Here is a 23,428-nt window from a genome sequence, read left to right on the forward strand (position 1 = left end):
GTTTATTTTTATTTTACAGGCAAGTTTGTATTTATTTTAACTAGGTAGAATAGTTACTAAATAGTTATTAACTATTTAATAACTACCTAGCTAAAATAAATACAAATTTACCTGTAAAATAAAACCTACCTAAGTTACACTAAAACTTAACACTACACTACAATTAAATAATTTCCCTACATTAAATACAATTAAATAAATTAAATTAGCTAAATGACAAAAAAACCCCACTAAATTACAGAAAATAAAAAACAAATTACAAGATCTTTAAACTAATTACACCTAATCTAATAGCCCTATCAAAATAAAAAAGCCCCCCCAAAATAAAAAAAAACCTAGCCTAAACTAAACTAGCAATAGCCCTTAAAAAGGCCTTTTGCTGGGCATTGCCCCAAATAAATCAGCTCTTTTACCTGTAAAAGAAAATATAAACAACCACCCCAACAGTAAAACCCACCACCCACACAACCAATCCCCCAATAAAGGCCTAACTAAAAAAAAACTACGCTCCCCATTGAACAGAAAAGGGCATTTGGATGGGCATTGCCCTTAAAAGGTCATTTAGCTCTATTGCTGCCCAAAGCCCTAACCTAAAAACAAAACCCACCCAATGCACCCTTAAAAAATCCTAACACTAACCCCCGAAGATTCACTTACCAGGTGAAGTCTTCATCCAAACGGCAAGATGTCCTCAACGAAGCCGGCAGAAGTGGTCCTCCAGACGGGCAGAAGTGGTCCTCCAGACGGGCAGAAGTCTTCAACCAGATGGCATCTTCTATCTTCATCCTCCAACTTCAAGACATCCAGCGCGGAGCATCCTCTTCAATCGACGTCTTCTTCAGAATGAATATCTCTTTAAGTGACATCATCCAAGATGGCGTCCCTTAGATTCCGATTGGCTAATAGAATTCTATCAGCCAATCGGAATTAAGGTAGAAAAAATCCTATTGGCTGATAGTAATCAGCCAATAGGATTGAGCTGGCATTCTATTGGCTGTTCCAATCAGTAAATAGAATGCAAACTCAATCTTATTGGCTGATTGGATCAGCCAATAGGATTGAAGTTCAATCCTATTAGCTGATTGCATCAGCCAATAGGATTTTTTATACCTTAATTCCAATTGGCTGATAGAATTCTATCAGCCAATCGGAATCTAAGGGATGCCATCTTGGATGACGTCACTTAAAGATATATTCATTCCGAAGAAGACGTCGATTGAAGAGGATGCTCCATGTCGGATGTCTTGAAGATGGAGCCGCTCCGCGTCGGAAGGATGAAGATAGAAGATGACATTTGGATGAAGACTTCTGCCCATCTGGAGGACCACTTCTGCCCATCTGGAGGACCACTTCTGCTGGCTTCGTTGAGGACATCTTGCCGCTTGGATGAAGACTTTCCCCGGTAAGTGAATCTTCGGGGGTTAGTGTTAGGATTTTTTAAGGGTGTATTGGGTGGGTTTATTTTTTAGGTTAGGGCTTTGGACAGCAATAGAGCTAAATGCCCTTTTAAGGGCAATGCCCATCCAAATTCCCTTTTCAGGGCAATGGATAGCATAGGTTTTTTTAGTTAGACTTTTATTTGGGGGGTTGGTTGTGTGGGTGGTGGGTTTTACTGTTGGGGGAAATGTTTGTATTTTTTTTTTTACAGGTAAAAGAGCTGATTTCTTTGGGGCAATGCCCTGCAAAAGGCCCTTTTAAGGGCTATTGATAGTTTAGTTTAGGCTAGGTTTTTTTTTTTATTTTGGGGGGGGGGCTTTTTTTATTTCGATGGGGCTATTAGATTAGGTGTAATTAGTTTAAAGATCTTGTAATTTGTTTTTTATTTTCTGCAATTTGGTGTTTGTTTTTTTTGTGATTTAGCTAATTTAATTTAATTTATTTAATTGTATTTAATGTAGGGAATTGATTTAATTTTAGTGTAGTGTTAAGTTTTAGTGTAACTTAGGTTAGGTTTTATTTTACAGGTAAATTTGTATTTATTTTAGCTAGGTAGTTATTAAATAGTTAATAACTATTTAATCACTATTCTACCTAGTTAAAATAAATACAAACTTGCCTGTAAAATAAAAATAAACCCTAAGCTAGATACAATGTAACTATTAGTTATATTGTAGCTAGTTAAGGGTTTATTTTATAGGTAAGTATTTAGTTTTAAATAGGAATAATTTAGTTAATGATAGTAATTTTATTTAGATTTATTTAAATTATATTTAAGTTAGGGGGTGTTAGGGTTAGACTTAGGTTTAAAGGGTTAATAAATTCAGAATAGTGGCGGTGACGTTGGGGACGGCAGATCAGGGGTTAATAAATGTAGGTAGGTGGCAGCGATGTTAGGGGTGACAGATTAGGGGTTAATAATATTTAACTAGTGTTTGCGAGGCGGGAGTGTGGCAGTTTAGGGGTTAATATGTTTAATATAGTGGCGGCGATGTCCGGAGCGGCAGATTAGGGGTTAAAATTTTTATTATAGTGTTTGCGATGCGGGAGAGCCTCGGTTTAGGGGTTAATAGGTAGTTTATGGGTGTTAGTGTACTTTTTAGCACTTTAGTTATGAGTTTTATGCTACAGCGTTGTAGTGTTAAACTCATAACAACTGCGTTAGGAATCTTGTCGGTATAGGCTGTACCGCTCACTTTTTGGCCTCCCAGGACAAACTCGTAATACCAGCGTTATGGAAGTCCCATAGAAAAAAGGGTTTACGAACTTTGCGTAAGTCGGTTTGCAGTAAGGCCAAAAAAGTGTCCGGTACACCTATACCTGCAAGACTCGTAATAGCAGCGGGCGTAAAAAAGCAGCATTAGGACCTTATATATAATTCTGCTTTTTTATCTTAACACACAACTCGTAATCTAGGCGTATATGTGTATACTACATGTGTTTATATATGTATATATGTCTGTAATGCATCAGAGGGAGGACAAAATGTAGGCAGGCCATGCTTAGTCTGAGGACTTGTATTATCCTGCAGAAGGCAGCTATGTCTTGATAAGGAAGGCAGAATCACCTGACACAGCTCAGAAAACAACACACGTGTTATTTGCCTTATTAGAGGGACACTAAATCAAAATTAAACAAACTTTCATGATTCAGATAGAGCATGCAGTTCTAAGAGACTTTTCAATTTAATTCCATGATTAAATTGCTCAAAGTCTTTTTATATGCACACTTTTTGAGGCACCAACAACTACTGAACATGTGCAAGAGTTCACAGTGTATACGTATATGGTTCTGTAATTAGCATGAAACAGCGCCGACAAGCTAAAGTGAATTGTGAAATTTGTCAATAAAAATGTATTGCTTATTTAAAAATCAGAATTGTAATTGTAATTGTCTTTTTATTTTGCACTTGTTGATTATACAATTCTGCTGTATATAATGGTCATTTAAAGTTGACTCAAAATTGTTCTCATCTTTAATTTAATTCCAATTATCCATTTTACCTGCTGGTGAGTATTAAATTGTTTACAAAAAGATAAATTACCTTTATATTGGCTGATTTTTCCAGTGGTATCCCTACCTATACTGAACAGTTCTATACTTAGAAGTAATTACATTCCCACTGGGAGGTAGGTGAGATTAGTAATAAAATGTTCATTTTAAATCGCTTTCTCTAAGGCCCCAATTCTAAAACGATTCCTGGTCTGGTTAGAATCTATAAGAATGCATGCCAGCCCTTCTATATCCCTGGTGGAATTATATAAAGCTACTTTTTACCCTGAAAACAGGGTGTCTCACTAAGGGGTTTTTTCATATGGGAAGGAGTTGCATACATTACAAAAGTGCACAATAAAATTCGTAATTTTCAAATGTTACAAAATGAATAATTGAACCATTGGCACAAAAATATGCAGGAAACACTTTTATTGTTAAGGTCCATCAAAATTCGTAACTAAATTGTTCACAAAAATTCGTATAGAAAGCGTAACATTTTTAGGTAAATTACACCGGAATAAATCGTATCAACTATGTACAGCGTAAATCATAATTTAAGTACACTGCATGTGCAAAAACAAAGAAAAAAAGAGCAAGAAATGTGTGCTTAAAAATACAAAATACAAAGCGTAATTGTTTTTTCATAAAATGGGAGTTCCATGGGCGTATATGAAATATTCTCTCTATAGAGTAATTCTATAAACATTTTCGCAGTACAGTTCTCACTATTTTTCCTCACAAGTTAAAAGGGGGCGAGTTTTCACCAAAATATTCAAAATGACTAATTACTCTGAAAGGAAAACCTATGTACAGGTGGCCCTCGTTTTACAACGGTTCAATTTACACCGTTTCAGAATAACAACCTTTTTTTCCAGTGTGACTGCTGTTAAAAAGCATTGAGAAGCAGTGCATTTATTAAAATAGCCAGTAGGTGGAGCTGTCCGCTTGTTTTGCAGCAAAGCCAAGCAAGCTGAAATTAATCAGTTTAACCAGACATGAGCTATCGAGCAGATTTCAAAGGAACAAGATCTTCCTGTCTATAAATCAGTCCAGATTGGAATGCATAGAAAGAACTTTTAAAAATAATGTATTAGATGTTACTTATGACAATTTTGAGAGGGTCCTGGAACCTATCTCCCTCACTTCCCATTGACTTACATTATAAACTGGGTTTCAATTTACAACGGTTTTGATTTACAACCATTCCTTCTGGAACCTAACCCCTGCGTAAACTGAGGGCTACCTGTATATGAAAATTACAGCAAATTTAAGGTACAGTGCACTGAAAGCAGCGTAATTTGATTTGTACTAAGCATAATATTCATGTTTTAAAACACACCGATTTCTCCCTCTGTATTTCACCCTCCATAGAGAATTTTTACCTAGCAGAGAGCTCTCATTATTTCTAAGGGAGACATTAACCCATTAATGACCACAGCACTTTTCCATTTTCTGTCCGTTTGGGACCAAGGCTATTTTTACATTTCTGCGGTGTTTGTGTTTAGCTGTAATTTTCCTCTTACTCATTTACTGTACCCACACATATTATATACTGTTTTTCTTGCCATTAAATGGACTTTCTAAAGATACTATTATTTTCATCATATCTTATAATTTACTATAAAAAAAATTATAAAATATGAGGGAAAAAAATGAAAAAAAAACACACTTTTTCTAACTTTGACCCCCAAAATCTGTTACACATCTACAACCACCAAAAAACACCCATCCTAAATAGTTTCTAAATTTTATCCTGAGTTTAGAAATACCCAATGTTTACATGTTCTTTGCTTTTTTTGTAAGTTATAGGGCCATAAATATAAGTAGCACTTTGCTATTTCCAAACCATTATTTTTCAAAATTAGTGCTAGTTACATTGGGACACTAATATCTTTCAGGAATCTCTGAATATCCATTGACATGTATATATTTTTTTTTAATAGACATCCCAAAGTATTGATCTAGGCCCATTTTGGTATATTTCATGTCACCATTTCACCGCCAAATGCGATTAAATACAAAAAATCGTTCTCTTTTTTACTAAATTTTTTACAAACTTTTGGTTTCTCACTGAAATTATTTACAAACTGCTTGTGCAATTATGGCTTAAATGGTTGTAAATTCTTCTCTGGGATCCCCTTTGTTCAGAAATAGCAGACATATATGGCTTTGGGATTGCTTTTTAGTAATTAGAAGGCTGCTAAATGCCACTGCGCACTACACGTGTATTATGCCCAGCAGTGAAGGGGTTAATTAGGTAGCATGTAGGGAGCTTTTAGGGATAATTTTAGCTTTAGTGTAGTGTAGTAGACAAACCCAAGTATTGATCTAGGCCAATTTTGGTATATTTCATGCCACCATTTCACCGCTAAATGCGATTAAATTAAAAAAAAACGTTAAATTTTTCAGCTTGTGCAATTATGGCACAAATGGTTGTAAATGCTTCTCTGGGATCCCCTTTGTTCAGAAATAGCAGACATATATGGCTTTTGCATTGCTTTTTGGTAATTAGAAGGCCGCTAAATGCCACTGCGCACCACACGTGTATTATGCCCAGCAGTGAAGGGTTTAATTATGTAGCTTGTAGGGAGCTTGTTTGGTTAATTTTAGCTTTAGTGTAGTAGACAACCCAAAGTATTGATCTAGGCCCATTTTGGTATATTTCATGCCACCATTTCACCGCCAAATGCGATCAAATAAAAAAAAAACGTTCCCTATTTCACAAACTTTTTCACAAACTTAGGGGTCTCACTGAAATTACTTACAAACAGCTTGTGCAATTATTGCACAAATGGTTGTAAATGCTTCTCTGGAATCCCCTTTGTTCAGAAATAGCAGACATATATGGCTTTGGCGTTGCTTTTTGGTAATTAGAAGGCCGCCAAATGCCGCTGCATTTCACACGTGTATTATGGCTAGCAGTGAAGGGGTTAATTATGTAGCTTGTAGGGAGCTTGCAGGGTTAATTTTAGCTTTAGTGTAGAGCTCAGCCTCCCACCTGAAACATGAAACCCCCTGATCCCTCCCAAACAGCTCTCTTCCCTCCCCCACCCCACAATTGTCCCCGCCATCTTAAGTACTGGCAGAAACTCTGCCAGTACTAAAATAAAAGCTATATTTGGGCTTTTTGTGTGTGTTTTATTAGCATATTTACATATGCTGCGGTGTAGGATCCCCCCTTAGCCCCCAACCTCACTGATCCCCCACCAAACAGCTCTCTAACCCTCCCCCTCTGCCTTAATGGGCGCCATCTTGGGTACTGGCAGCTGTCTGCCAGTACCCAGTTTAGTGAAAAATGTGCTTTTTTTTTTTTAAAAAAAATGCCCTTTTCTGTAGTGTAGCTTCCCCCCCCCACCAAGACCAACACCCCACCCCTTCCAGATCCCTTAGCTGTTTATTTACAGCTTTCAAAACTTTTTTTTTACTTTTTCCAGCTTTATTTTTCTGCAGTGTAGTGGTTCCCTCCCGCTCCCGCCCCGTGCACGCGCCCGCCTGCCGCCCCCGGTGCACGTGAGCGCTCCCGTGCGCGCTCCCGTCTGTTCCGCCCCCGATCCCGCCCCCCTCCACTCCACTCGGCACATCGATGGCCGCCCACCCGCCTCCCAGACTTGCTCCCACCCACCAACGATACTGGCCACCGATGTCCAGTGCAGAGAGGGCCACAGAGTGGCTCTCTCTGCATCGGATGGCCAAGGGGGGTTATTGCAGGATGCCTCGATATCGAGGTATCACTGCAATAACCGGAAAGCAGCTGGAAGCGAGCAGGATCGCTTCCAGCTGCTTTCCAGACCAAGGACGTACGCCACACGTCCTCGGTCATAAACTGTATTTTTTTTGAGGACGTGTGGTCCTTGGTCATTAAGGGGTTAAAGGGACACTGAAGTTCCTGAACCCAAATTTTTTTATTTTGTGATTCAGATAGAGCATAAAATTTTAAGCAACTTTCTAATTTTCTCCTATTATCACATTTTCTTCATTCTCTTGCTATCTTTATTTGAAATGCAAGAATGTAAGTTTAGATGCTGGCCCATTTTTGGTGAACAACCTGGGTTGTCCTTGCTGATTGGTGGATAAATTCATACACCAATAAAAAAAGTGCTGTCTAGAGTTCTGAACCAAAAAAAAAAAAAGCTTAGATGCCTTATTTTTCAAATAAAGATAGCAAAGAAAAACAAAGAAAAACTGATAATAGGAGTAAATTAGAAAGTTGCTTAAAATTGCATGCTCTATCTGAATCACGAAAGAAAAAAATTTGGGTTCAATGTCCCTTTAAGCCACTTTCAGGGACAGCCCCCCCTTTTTTTTTTATAGAATTCCATGACAGATGGAATTCCACTCACAGGTATTCCCTGCAAGTGGAAAACCACATCTTGACTGGCACATTTTTTAGAATTGTGGCCTTAGTATTGAGCTTTGGTATATAGACAGAGATAATATAAAGAATCACGTGTGTGTGTTTGTGTACAGAAAGTGATAAATAGTGAAATGTGATTTCCATACAAGCTCAACCCATTTATTTCCAATGATCAATTTTACCTGATGTAGTGTATTACATTTGTTTACAAACAGATTCTTTTTCTTTATTCTGGCATTTGAAATAACTGATTTTTCCTGTAGTATCCCTACCTATTCTGAAAGTTTCTATACTTAAGTATAGGTTAAAGAAAACCTGTGTAAACATAGCCAGCATAAGAAATTACACTCCCAGTAGAAGGTAGAATAAACAATAAAATGTTCATTTTCAATTGTTCTAAGTATTGGGTTTTGATTTATAGAAATAATATAACGACGCATGAGTGTGTACAGAAAGTGATAAACTAAGGATATCTGATTGTCCTGCAAGCTTAACCCATTCTGATGGGTTGTGGTTTTAAAGAACAAAGCCAGCTATTTGAAATACAAAAATAAACATAAATGAACAATGTATCATACAATGTATACTCTGCAGGTGGTATAAAAGTTGTTGCAATTGTAATAGATATGAATTGCAGAAATTTCCATGCATATATAAAAATTACAGGTGAAGCAACCCACAATGTATTTTGTACATGGTTTCACCTTTACACTGAGAGGCCGAATTATCAAGCCGTCAACTATACTGCATTCGCCGGGACCAATACGCTCGCCTAACATCGCCTAACATCGCGGCTGCGGACCTGAATATGATCTCCATATTTATCAAAAAAGCCGGGAAAAAAGCCACGCACCAAGTACGGATCGATGAGCACCGGACTGTTGTTAACTAAAAATCATCGATCTCACTGCTATTTGGCTTTTTCCCAACTTTATTTATACCATGTCACTAAACACCGCCACTATCCTAAAATGTTTAACCCCTATCCCGCCACTCCCGGAGCCCACCGCAACTTTAATAAAGCTATTATCCCCTATCCCGCCGCTCCCGGACCCCACTGCCACTAAATAAATGTATTAACCCCTAAACCCCTGGGCTCCCACATCACTACCACTAACTAAACCTATTAACCCCTAAACCGCCAGCCTCCCACATCGCCATAAACTAAATTAAGCTATTAACCCCTAAGCCTAGCAACTCGCTAACTTCACATTATAATTATCTCATCCCTATCTTATAATAAATTTAAACTTACCTTTAGAATTAAATTAAACTATTAATTAACCTACCCTAACTATTATACTACAATTACATTAAACTATATTAAACTATTAATTAACCTACCCTTACTATTATACTAAACTTACATTAAACTACAAATTAAATTAACTATATTACATATTTAAAAACCTAACCCTATTCAAATTATTTAAATCTACAAATAAAAATTACTGTTACAAAAATAAAAAACACTAAGTTACAAAAAAATAAAAAACACTAAGTTACTAAAAAACAAACCACAGTATCAAAAATAAAAAACAATTACACCTAATCTAATAGCCCTATCAAAATAAAAAAGACCCCCCAAAACTGCCCAAAGTCCCTAGCCTAAAATTAAAACCCACCCAATAAACCCTTAAAAAAACCTAACACTAACCCCAAGATGATCCACTTACAGTTGTCGAAGACTGGACATCCATCCTCATCCAAGCGGCAGAAGTCCTCATCGAAGCCGGCAGAAGTCTTCATCCAAGCGGGTCGAAGTCTTTATCCAAGCGGGCAGAAGTCTTCATCCAGGCGGTATCTTCTATCTTCATCCATCTGGCACGGAGCGGCTCCATCTTCAAGACATCCGGCATGGAGCATCCTCTTCTTACGATGGTCAATGAAGAATGAAGTTTCACTTTAAGGTACGTCATCCAAGATGGCATCCCTTACATTCCGATTGGCTGATAGAATTCTATCAGCCAATAGGAATTAAAGGGGAAAAAATCCTATTGGCTGTTGCAATCAGCCAATAGGATTGAACTTGCATTCTATTGGCTATTCCAATCAGCCAATAGAATGCAAGCTCAATCCTATTGGCTGATTGGATCAGCCAATAGGATGAAAGCTTTCTTCGTTGACCATCATAAGAAGAGGATGCTTGAAGATGGAGCCGCTCCGCGCCGGATGGATTAAGATAGAAGATGCCGTCTGGATGAAGACTTCTGCCCGCTTGGTTGAAGACTTCTGCCGGCTTCGATGAGGACTTCTGCCGCTTGGATGAGGATGGATGTCTGGTCTTCGAAAACTGTAAGTGGATCGTCTTGGGGTTAGTGTTAGGTTTTTTTAAGGGTTTATTGGGTGGGTTTTATTTTTAGCTTAGGGTTTGTGCAATGAAAAAGAGCTAAATGCCCTTTTAAGGGCAATGCCCATCCAAATGCCTTTTTTCAGGGCAATGGGGAGCTTAGGTTTTTTAGATAGGGTTTTATTTGGGGGAGTTGGTTGTGTGGATGGTGGGTTTTACTGTTGAGGGGGTGTTTGTATTTTTTTTTTACAGGTAAAAGAGCTCATTTCTTTAAGGGCCATTGGTAGTTTAGTTTAGGCTAGGGTTTTTTTTTATTTGGGGGGGGGGGGGCGCTTTTTTATTTTGATAGGGCTATTAGATTAGGTGTAATTAGTTTACATATTTGATTTTTTTTATTTTGTGTAATTTAGTGTTTGTTTGTTTGTTTTCCGTAATTTAGTTAATTGTATTTAATTAATTAATGTAATTTATTTAATTGTAGTGTAAGGTTCGGTGTTAGTGTAAATCAGGTTGAAGTTTTATTTTTATTTTACAGGTAACTTTGTATTTATTTTAACTAGGTAACTATTTACTAACTAGTCTACCTAGTTAAAATAAATACAAACGTGCCTGTGAAATAAAAATAAAACCTAAGCTAGATACAATGTAACTATTAGTTACAAGGGAATGTGGAGCATTTCCAGAAAGTATTGTTTTACTGGGTGATGAGTGGAAACTCATCCTCTACTACCATTACAGAGGGAATTGAAAGAAGAGGAACAGAACATTAGGGCAGAGACAGAGAATATGGCACAAACACCTTAACATTTGTCACCTTCACACCTGGACAAGAATTATATATTTAGAAGTATTATGATAGACAACAGTTTAATCTACTGGAAGATACTTGGAGTTAGGGGAAACACCTAGTAGGGGGGGAGGGGGGTGTAGAGGGAGTTTAAAGAGATTTAATTTTTTCACTTTTATTAACTGACAATGTCTTGCTTAATCTATTATCTGTTAAATTCAACATTAGGGTTAATTGGAATTCTCATGGACAAGTTACTATATATAGCATATATTTGTTGTTAATTCCAAAAAAGTCTTATATATCTATTTATGGGACATGTGCAAGAACTCTTGAAAATCTTTATTTGTTTTATATATATTTTAATCTGGTTGTAAGAAAATCAATAAAAAGTATTTCAATTAAAATAAATACAAACTTAGATGTGAAATAAAAATAAAACCTAAGCTAGATACAATGTGACTATTAGTTATATTGTAGCTAGCTTAGGGTTTATTTTACAGGTATTTACTTTTAAATAGGAATTATTTACGGCTAGATTACAAGTTTTGTGGTAAGCTTATAAAGCAGCGTTAACAGGTCCTAACGCTGCTTTTTCGCTACCGCTGGTATTACGAGTCTTGCAGGTTTAGGGGCACCGCACACTTCCTTGGCCTTACCGCAAACCGACTTACGTAAAGTTTGTAAAGTCTTTTTTCTATGGGACTTCCATAGCGCTGATATTACGAGTCTGTCCTGGGAGGCCAAAAAGTGAACGGTACACCCTCTACCTCCAAGATTCCTAACGCATTCTAAAGTCAGTAGTTATGAGTTTTACACTACAACGCTGTAACATAAAACTCATAACTAAAGTGCTAAAAAGTACACTAACACATATAAACTACCTATTAACCCCTAAACCGAGGCCCTCCTGCATCGCATACAATATAATAACATTTTTAACCCCTAATCTGCTGCTCCGGACATCGCCGCCACTAGAATAAACGTATTAACCCCTAAGCCGCCGCACTTCCGCCTCGCAAATACTAGTTAAATATTATTAACCCCTAATCTGCCGCCCCTAACATCACCGCCACCTACCTTCATTTATTAACCCCTAATCTGCCGCTCTGGACATCGCCACCACCTGCATTATATTTATTAACCCCTAATCTGCCCCCCAATGTCGCCGCCACCAACATCGCAGCCACTATTTTTAATTTATTAACCCCTAAACCTAAGTCTAACCATAACCCTAACACCCCCTAACTTAAATATAATTTAAATAAATCTAAATAAAAATTACTATCATAACCTAAATAATTCCCAGGGCCGGCCTTTGGGCAAGGCATGCGAGGTGGCCGCCTAGGCCCCGCGGCACTGGTTAAGGCAAAAATAAACAAAAAAAAATGTTGTTTTTTTTAAAAAAAATTAAATTTACATTTTTTTGGCGACTTTTTTTTTTTACATTTTTGGCGCAAATGTGTGTTAGCCTGGGACTCGGGAGTAAGGAGGAGGGCAGACACTGTGGCACAAGTGTGGTGCTGAGAGAGGGGAGTAGGCGGAGCACCGAAGGCAGCCTGTCAGCACAGTGGGGCCGATTTGCAGGCAGCGTGGCAACGACAACAATGACGACTTGGTGAGTGAGTCTGGTCAGTGGTCAGTCACTGACTGTCAGACAGTGGTGGACCTTCTGGGGCTGACTGTGTGTAGTGTGTGGGAGTCGGACTGGGAGTCTGGGACCAGCAGGGGAAGGAAGACGCAGCTGCGTTGCAGACAGCAGCAGAGCAGAGGAGGCCAGTAGGGAGCTCTATGAGGGGCAAGCAATATTATTATATATGATATAATATATAAATTAATGACATGATCTGTCATCTTTCATTCTGTCTGACGTGACTGCCTATTCAAAATATTCTTTAGGGATAAACACTGATTTTTAAATAAACTACAACTGCTCTACCATTATAGATTTGATCTTGGGGTAAACAGGAAAAACTGTATATAAAGTGGTCTTGAATCTGAGATCTTGTAAGATGGTTTTGTTTGCTACCTGTGTAAGTTAACTCTACTGACCTATTTACAATTTGGGGTCATCAAGTTATTTTTATTTGTAGCAATATCAATAAATGACCTTGGTGTGATAAAAGTATTCCCCCAGCCTGGGGGAATACTTTTATTGCTGGGGGGCATCATTTTATTGTGGGGGGGGGGGGGGCTGGCTGGCTAGGGGCATCATTTTATTGCAGGGGGGGCTGGCTGGGGGCATCATTTTTCATTTTATTGCAGGGGAGCTGGCTGGTGACATCATTTTATTGCAGGGGGGGCTGGCTGGGGGCATCATTTTATTGCAGGGGAGCGCTGGCTGGGGGCATCATTTTATTGCAGGGGGGGCTAGCTGGGGGCATCATTTAATCACAGGGGGGGCTGGCTGGGGGCATCATTTTATAGCGAGGGGGGGCTGGCTGGGGGCATCATTTTATTGCAGGGGGGCTGGCTGGGGGCATAATTTTATTGCAGGGGGGCATAATTTTATTGCAGGGGGGCTGGCTGGGGGCATAATTTTATTGCAGGGGGGGGCTGGCTGGGGGCATAATTTTATTGCAGGGGGGGCTTGCTGGGGGCATAATTTTATTGCAGGGGGGGCTGGCTGGGGGCATAATTTTATTGCAGAGGGGGCTGGCTGGGGGCATAATTTATGGCTGGAGGTATAATTTTATTCCTTTTATTGCAGGGGGGGCTGAGGAAATCATTTTATTGCAGGGGTTGGCTTGGGAGCTTAATTTTATTGCTATGGGCATCATTTATTGCAGGGGGGCTCAGGGCATTATTTTATTGCTGGTGGTATAATTTTATTGCAGGGGGGCTCAGGGCATTATTTTATTGCAGGGGTGTTGCTGGGGGCATCACTTTTGGCTGGGGGCATCATTTTATTGCAGGTGGGCTGGCTGGGGGCATCATTTTATTGCAGCTTGCTGGGGGCATCATTTTATTGCTGGGAGCATCATCTTATTGGAGGGTGCTGGGGGCATCATTTTATTGCTGGGGGCATCATTTTATTGCAGGGTGCTGGGACATCATTTTATTGCTGGGGGCATCATTTTATTGCAGGGGGGCTGGGAGAATCATTTTATTGCTGGGGCATAATTTATTACAGAGGGGGCTGGGAGCATAATTTTATTGCAGGTGTGCTGGGGCATCAGTTTATTGCTGGGAGCATCAGTTTATTGCAGGGTGCTGGGGGCATCAGTTTATTGCTGGGAGCATCATTTTATTGCAGGGTGCTGGGGGCATCAGTTTATTGCTGAGAGCATCATTTTATTGCTGGGAGCATCATTTTTATTGCAGTGTGCTGGGGGCATCAGTTTATTGCTGGGAACATCATTTTATTGCAGGGTGCTGGGGGCATCAGTTTATTGCTGGGAGCATCATTTTATTGCAGGGTGCTGGGGGCATCAGTTTATTGCTGGGAGCATCATTTTATTGCTGGGAGCATCATTTTATTGCAGGGTGCTGGGGGCATCAGTTTATTTCTGGGAGTATCATTTTATTGCAGGGTGCTGGGGTATCATTTTATTGCTGGGAGCATCATTTTATTGCAGGGTGCTGGGGCATCATTTTATTGCTGGGAGCATCATTTTATTGCAGGGTGCTAGGGGCATCATTTTATTGCTGGGAGCATCATTTTTTGCTGGGTGCTGGGGGCATCATTTTATTGCTGGGAGCATCATTTTATTGCAGGGGGGCTGGGAGCATAATTTTATTGCAAGGGGGCTGGGAGCATCATTTTATTGCTGGGGCATAATTTATTACAGAGGGGGATGGGAGCATCATTTTATTGCAGGTGTGCTGGGGGCATCAGTTTATTGCTGGGAGCATCATTTTATTGCAGGGTGTTGGGGGCATCATTTTATTGCAGGGTGCTGGGGGCATCAGTTTATTGCTGGGAGCATCATTTTATTGCAGGGTGCAGGGGGCATCATTTTATTGCTGGGAGCATCATTTTATTGCAGGGGGCTGGGAGCATCATTTTATTGCTGGGGCATAATTAATTACAGAGGGGGGCTGGGAGCATCATTTTATTGCTGGGGCATAATTTATTACAGAGGGGGCTGGGAGCATCATTTTATTGCAAGTGTGCTGTGGGCATCAGTCTATTGCTGGGAGCATCATTTTATTGCAGGGGGCATCATTTTATTGCAAGGGGGCTGGGAGCATCATTTTATTGCTGGGGCATAATTTATTACAGAGGGGGCTGGGAGCATAATTTTATTGCAGGGTGCTGGGGCATCAGTTTATTGCTTGGAGCATCATTTTATTGCAGGGTGCTGGGGGCATCAGTTTATTGCTGGGGCATCATTTTATTGCAGGGTGCTGGGGGCATCAGTTTATTGCTGGGAGCATCATTTTATTGCAGGGTGCTGGGGGCATCAGTTTATTGCTGGGAGCATCATTTTATTGCAGGGTGCTGGGGCATCATTTTATTGCTGGGAGCATCATTTTATTGCAGGGGGCTGGGAGCATCATTTTATTGCTGGGGCATAATAAATTACAGAGGGGGCTGGGAGCATAATTTTATTGCTGGGGCATAATTTATTACAGAGGGGGCTGGGAGCATAATTTTATTGCAAGTGTGCTGTGGGCATCAGTCTATTGCTGGGAGCATCATTTTATTGCAGGGGGCATCATTTTATTGCTGGGAGCATCATTTTATTGCTGGGGGCATCATTTTATTGCTGGGAGCATCATTTTTATTGCAGGGTGCTGGGGGCATCATTTTATTGCTGGCAGCATCATTTTATTGCAAGGTGCTGGGGCATCATTTTATTGCTGAGAGCATCATTTTATTGCTGGGAGCATCATTTTATTGCAGGGGGGCTGGGGGCATCATTTTATTAGAGGGGGGCTGGGAGCATCATTTTATTGCAGGGGCATAATTTATTACAGAGGGGGGCTGGGAGCATAAATTTATTGCAGGTGTGCTGGGGGCATCAGTTTATTGCTGGGAGCATCAGTTTATTGCTGGGGGCATCATTTTATTGCAGTTTGCTGGGGGCATAATTTTTTTTGCTGGGAGCATCATTTTATTGCAGGGTGCTGGGGGCATCATTTTATTGCTGGGAGCATCATTTTATTGCAGTGGGGCTGGGATATCATTTATGATTTGACCGCTGATTCCTATTGATGTGGTGCATGTTATGTGAGTTGTCACTAATAAAAGCTCAATAACAAAGCTTGGCATACCATCATGTGTCACAATACCTCAATATATGAATTTAAAATTGTATAAAGTAAATACACAACTGTAATTTGCAGCTAACCAGCTTGACTTAGTTACAGTAAGTACCTGTCTGCAACTAAGCTTAAAGGGACAGTATACTGTAAAATAGTTTTTCCCTTAATGTGTTTACAATTGCTTTTTTTACCAACTGCAGAGTATAAAATGTATGAAAATTAGCCTTTTAAGGTTTATTTCTGTATATTAAAGCTCTGATTTTGTGTTTTGAAGCCACAGCCTAATAAAATAGGTTGAGCTTGTAGGTATAATCAGATCTCATTACTGTATCACATTGTGCACATATACCTGCTTCTTTATCTTATATCTGTCCTTAAAACAATCACCAATACTTTGAGAGAACAATGGAAAATCAACATTTTATTACCTTATCTCTGCTTTATCACACTGGGAGTGTAATTTCTTCTGCTGGCTGTGTTTACAAAGCTTATCTATAGCTGGTACGCGCGGCCACAAACTTTCAGAATAGGTGGGGATAGCACATGCTAAATTAACAATTTCAAATGCCAATATAAGGGTAAAGGAGCTACTTGTAAACAATTTAATACACTGCAGCAGGTAAAGTGGATCATTGGGAACAAATTAAAGGGGAGAAAATTTTTGAGTAAACTGTCCCTATTTACACCATTTCAGTTGCTTCCCATTTCTATACATTTTTGCTTTGGGTTTTCATGGTAATAACATCTGTAAGATTATGTGGATATTGGACATCAATTTCTAATGTCTACATCAAAGAATGTAACTGCAAAGTTAAACTTTACTTTCATTATAACTTGGTGTAACTAAGGTACTTTTTGTTTAAATGTTATGCCAGATTTGTTTGCAGTTGCATATAAAATGCACAATGTACACTACCTAACTGCTTTCTATAATGGTTGGGGCTATGAATCAAACCTTATTACAACAGGTAGCTGCCATACCTTGGTATTCTAAATAAAGCATTAACATCTTAAAAAAAAAAAAAATGTTTACAAGTATTTCTATTACCCTTTAGTGTGTGTATGTGGTTGGTTGGTGTGTGTGTGGGGGGGGTTGGTTGGTGTGTGTGGTTGGTGGGTGTGTGTGTGTGTTGTTGCCCCATTTCTTTAAGTATTTATTGTTCTGGGTAGAGGCTAGTGATGTCACGATTAGTTCGCCGGCGAATAGTTCCCGGCGAACATAGCATGTTTGCGTTTGCCGCGGCGGGCAAACATATGCGATGTTCGATCCGCCCCCTATTCGTCATCATTGAGTAATACTTTGACCCTGTACCTCACAGTCAGCAGGCACATTCCAGCCAATCAGCAGCAGACCCTCCCTCCCAGACCCTCCTACCTCCTGGACAGCATCCATTTAAGATTCATTCGGAAGCTGCATTCTTAGTGAGAGGAGGGACAGTGTAGCTGCTGCTGATTTAGTAGGGAAATCTATAGCTAGGCTAGTGTATTCAGTGTCCACTACAGTCCTGAAGGACTCATCTGATCTCTGCTGTAAGGACAGCACCCCAAAAAGCCCTTTTTAGGGCTGCTTTTTTTTCCCAGTGTAATCTAATTGCAGTTGCCTGCCTGCCAGCGTGTGTGTCAGGCTCACAGCGTATACTGTGCCCACTTGCCCAGTGCCACCACTCATATCTGGTGTAACAGTAGTGTAAATTTAAAAAAATATCTTTTTTGACTGTGAAACATCAGTCTGCTTGTGTAATCTAATTGCAGTTGCCTGCCTGCCAGCGTGTGTGCCAGGCTCACAGCGTATACTGTGCCCACTTGCCCAGTGCCACCACTCATATCTGGTGTAACAGTAGTGTAAATTTAAAAAAAAAAAACTTTTTTGACTGTGAAACATCAGTCTGCTTGTGTAATCTAATTGCAGTTGCCTGTCTGCCAGCGTGTGTGTCAGGCTCACAGCGAATATTGTGCCCACTTGCCCAGTGCCACCACTCATATCTGGTGTAACAGTAGTGTAAATTTAAAAAAAAAAAACTTTTTTGACTGTGAAACATCAGTCTGCTTGTGTAATCTAATTGCAGTTGCCTGCCTGCCAGTGTGTGTGTCAGGCTCACAGCGTATACTGTGCCCACTTGCCCAGTGGCACCACTCATATCTTGTTTAATAGTAGTGTACATTTAAAAAAAAAAAAACTTTTTTGACTGTGAAACATCAGTCTGCTTTTTTGTGTCAGGCTCACAGCGTATACTGTGCCCACTTGCCCAGTACCACCACTCATATCTTGTTTAATAGTAGTGAAAGTGTACATTTAAAAAAAAACCTTTTTTGACTGTGAAACATCAGTCTGCTTTTTTGTGTCAGGCTCACAGCATATACTGTGCCCACTTGCCCAGTGGCACCACTCATATCTTGTTTAATAGTAGTGTAAGTGTACATTTAAAAAAAACAAAAACTTTTTGGACTGTGAAACATCAGTCTGCTTTTTTGTGTCAGGCTCACAGCGTATACTGTGCCCACTTGCCCAGTGGCACCACTCATATCTTGTTTAATAGTAGTGTACATTTAAAAAAAAAAAAAACTTTTTTGACTGTGAAACATCAGTCTGCTTTTTTGTGTCAGGCTCACAGCGTATACTGTGCCCACTTGCCCAGTGCCACCACTCATATCTTGTTTAATAGTAGTGAAAGTGTACATTTAAAAAAAAAACCTTTTTTGACTGTGAAACATCAGTCTGCTTTTTTGTGTCAGGCTCACAGCATATACTGTGCCCACTTGCCCAATGGCACCACTCATATCTTGTTTAATAGTAGTGTAAGTGTACATTTAAAAAAAACAAAAACTTTTTGGACTGTGAAACATCAGTCTGCTTTTTTGTGTCAGGCTCACAGCGTATACTGTGCCCACTTGCCCAGTGGCACCACTCATATCTTGTTTAATAGTAGTGTATGTGTACATTTAAAAAAAAAAAAACATTTTTGACTGTGAAACATCAGTCTGATTTTTTGTGTCAGGCTCACAGCGTATACTGTGCCCACTTGCCCAGTGGCACCACTCATATCTTGTTTAATAGTAGTGTAAGTGTACATTTAAAAAAAAAAAAACTTTTTGGACTGTGAAACATCAGTCTTCTTTTTTGTGTCAGGCTCACAGCGTATACTGTGCCCACTTGCCCAGTGGCACCACTCATATCTTGTTTAATAGTAGTGTAAGTGTACATTTAAAAAAAAAAAACTTTTTTGACTGTGAAACATCAGTCTGCTTTTTTTTTGTCAGGCTCACAGCGTATACTTGATGTTTTAAAGCACGTTATTCCAAACAATTTAGGAATGTTAGGTGATTTATGCCCTTTATGGATTAAAAACAGACTTTGCATCAACTATGTAATTTTCTGTGGGAGTTTTGCCATGGATCCCCCTCCGGCATGCCACAGTCCAGGTGTTAGTCCCCTTGAAACAACTTTTCCATCACTATTTTTGCCAGAAAGAGTCCCTGTGGGTTTTAAAATTCGCCTGCCTATTGAAGTCAATGGCGGTTCGCCCGGTTCGCCCATTCGCGAATGCAAAATTTTATGTTTGCGACATCACTAGTAGAGGCCACTGCGCTGTCATGCTGCCTATGGACCTGCACTTGCTAGGGCCGGCCCTGGCGTCTCTGTAATGTTCCTGTTATCATAAGAAAACGCAAAATAAGGCCCAGTTCAACTCAACTGTCCCTAATTGTCAGCATAATTCTTCATTATATACATAAACAGTTGTTCCAATAGTACAAATGGTTTATTGCAGTATATACAATGCTATAGTGCTCCACATTAGTGGATTGGTTTTGTTTAGATTTTTTAAATGTTGTGCATTACCTTTAAATTATTTTTCTCCCATTTTTTTAAATTAATTTTAAAAACTGGGGGTGGGGCTGGGGGACGGAGACTGGGCGGAGCCGGGGCAGAGACTGGGCGGGACTGGGCGGGGTAGGGGGCGGAGAAAAAGGGGCCCCATTTTGTCATCCTGCTTTGGACCCCGCAATGGCTAGGGCCGGCCCTGATAATTCCTATTTAAAACTAAATACTTATCTATAAAATAAACCCTAAGCTAGCTACAATATAACTAACTAGTTCTAAAGCCCGTTCACAGGAGCCATTTTTTGCAGTACAGCGGTCCCACCCCTTGCGCTCTCTCCCTCCCCCTCTCTTTTGCTCTCTCCCTCCCCCTCTCTTTTGCTCTCTCTCCCCCTCTCTTTTGTGCTCTCTCCCCCTCTCTTTTGAGCTCTCTCTCTCCCCCCTCTCTTTTGCGCTCTCTCTTCCCCTCTCTTTTGCGCTCTCCCCCCTCTCTATTGCACTCTCTCCCCTCTCTTTTGCGCTCTCCCCCCTCTCTTTTGTGCACTCTCCCCCCTCTCTTTTGCTGTCTCTCTCCCTCTCTTTATCCCCTCTCCTGCTCTCTCTCTTGCCCTCTCTTTTGCGCTCTCTCTCTCCACCCTCTCTTTTGCGCTCTCTCCCCTTTCTTTTGCGCTCTCTCCCCCTCTCTTTTGTGCTCTCTCCCCCTCTCTTTTGCACTCTCTCTCCCCCCTCTCTTTTGCACTCTCTCCCCCCTTTCTTTTGCGCTCTCTCGTCCCCCTTTCTTTTGCGCTCTCTGTCCCCCCTCTCTTTTGCGCTCTCTCCCCCCTTTCTTTTGCGCTCTCTCCCCCCTCTTTTGCGCTCTCTCTCTCCCCCTTCTCTTTTGCGCTCTCTCTTCCCCCTCTCTTTTGCGCTCTCTCTCACCCTCTCTTTTGCCCTTTCTCTCCCCCCTCTTTTTTGTGCTCTCTCTCTCCCCCCTCTTTTGCGCTCTCTCATCCCCCTTTCTTTTGCGCTCTCTCTCTCCCCTCTCTTTTGCGCTCTCTCCCACCCTCTCTTTTGCACTCTCTCTCCCCCCTCTTTTTTGTGCTCTCCCTCTCCCCCCTCTCTTTTGCTCTTTCTCTCTCCCCCTCTCTCTCTCTCTCCCCCCTCTCTCTCTCCCCCCCCTCTCTCTCTCTCCCCCCCTCTCTCTCTCTCCCCCCCTCTCTCTCTCTCTCCCCCTCCTCTCTCTCTCTCTCTCTCTCTCTCTCTCTCTCTCTCTCACTTTCTCCCCCCTCTCTCTCTTTCCCCCTCTCTCTCTCCTCCCTCTCTCTCTCCCCCCTCTCTATCTCCCCTCCCTCTCTCTCCCCTCTCTTTTAATCTCTCCCCCCTCTCTATCTCTCTCCCCTTTATCTTGCGAGCGACCGTGCCTGACCACGCCCCCTTAACACCCGGTCACACCCACTCCATGTCCGACCACGCCCTGTCCATGCCCGGCCACGCCCACATCTGCCTCAGATCAGGTAGGGATCTCAAAGGCCAGGTGTGTTTGTCCTCGTGCTGTCTCTACTGCGCATGACAGCTTTGGACAAACACACTTGGCCTTTTATATAATAGGATAGTTACATTGTATCTAGCTTAGGGTTTATTTTTATTTTACAGGCAAGTTTGTATTTATTTTAACTAGGTAGAATAGTTAAAATAAATACAACTATCTATTTAATAACTACCTAGCTAAAATAAATACAAATTTACCTGTAAAATAAAACCTATCCTAAGTTACACTAACACCTAACGCTACACTACAATTAAATCAATTACCTACATTTAATACAATTAAATAAATTAGATTAAATTAGCTAAATCACAAAAAAAAACACTAAATTACAGAAAATAAAAAACAAATTACAAGATATTTAAACTAATTACACCTAACCTAACCCTATCAAAATAAAAAAGCCCCCCCAAAATAAAAAAAAAAAAACCCTAGCCTAAACTAAACTATTTTTTGGGGCAATGCCCCGCAAAAGGCCCTTCTAAGGGCTATTGATAATTTAGTTTAGGCTAGGGTATTTTTTTATTTTGGGGGGCTTTTTTATTTTGATAGGGCTATTAGATTAGGTGTAATTAGTTTAAATATCTTGTAATTTGTTTTTTATTATCTGTAATTTAGTGGGGGGGGGTTTGTGATTTAGCTAATTTAATTTATTTAATTGTATTTAATGTAGGTAATTGATTTAATTGTAGTGTAGTGTTAGGTGTTAGTGTAACTTAGGTTAGGTTTTATTTTACAGGTAATTTTGTATTTATTTTAGCTAGGTAGTTATTAAATAGTTAATAACTATTTAATAACTATTCTACCTAGTTAAAATAAATACAAACTTGCCTGTAAAATGAAAATAAACTCTAAGCTAGATACAATGTAACTATTAGTTATATTGTAGATAGCTTAGGGTTTATTTTATAGGTAAGTATTTAGTTTTAAATAGGAATTATTTAGGTAATAATAGTAATTTTTATTTAGATTTATTTAAATTATATTTATGTTAGGGGGTGTTAGGGTTAGACTTAGGTTTAGGGGTTAATAAATTTAGAATAGTGGCAGCGACGTTGGGGGTGGCAGATTAGGGGTTAATAAGTGTAGGTAGGTTGCTGCGATATTGGGAGCGGCAGATTAGGGGTTAATAAATATAATGTAGGTTGCGGCGATGTTGGGGGCAGCTAATTAGGGGTTAATAAATATAATGTAGTTGGCGGCGATGTCCGGAGCGGCAGATTAGGGTTTAATAAGTATAATGTAGGTGTCGGCGATGTCGGGGGCGGCAGATTAGGGGTTAATAAGTGTAAGATTAGGGGTGTTTAGAATCAGGGTTCATGTTAGGGTGTTAGGTGTAAACATAAATTTAGTTTCCCGATAGGAATCAATGGGTCTGCTTTACTGATATTTACGCTGCTTTTTTGCAGGTGTTAGACTTTTTCTCAGCCGGCTCTCCTCATTGATGTCTATGGGGAAATCGCACACAAGCACGTTCGACCAGTTCACAGCTGATTTAAGCAGCGCTCTATTGAAGTGCGGTATGGAGCTCAATTTTGCTCTACACTCACTTCTTGCCTTTTAACGCCGGGTTTGTAAAAACCCGTAATACCAGCGCTGCAGGTAAGTGAGCGGTGAGAAAAAACTGCACGTTAGCACCACACAGCTCATAACGCAAAACTCATAATCTGGCTGTAAATTATTAATAGTAGGTTTTATTTAGATTTTTTTTAATTACATTTAAATTAGGGGGTGTTAGGGTTAGGGTTAGATTTAGGATTAGGGTTAGGGGTTTATAACTTTAGTATAGTGGCGGCGACGTTGGGGGTGGAAGATAAGGGGTTAATAATTGTAATGTAGGTGGCGGCGATGCCGGGGGACGGCAGATTAGAGGTTAATACGTGTAGGTAGGTGGCGGCGATGTTGGGGTCGGCAGATTAGGGGTTAATAAGTGTAATGTAGGTGTCGGCGATGTCGGGGGCAGCAGATTAGGGGTGTTTAGACTCAGGGTTTATGTTAGGGTGTTAGGTGTA

Source organism: Bombina bombina, chromosome 1 (assembly GCF_027579735.1).
Source record: "Bombina bombina isolate aBomBom1 chromosome 1, aBomBom1.pri, whole genome shotgun sequence".
NCBI lineage: Eukaryota > Metazoa > Chordata > Amphibia > Anura > Bombinatoridae > Bombina > Bombina bombina.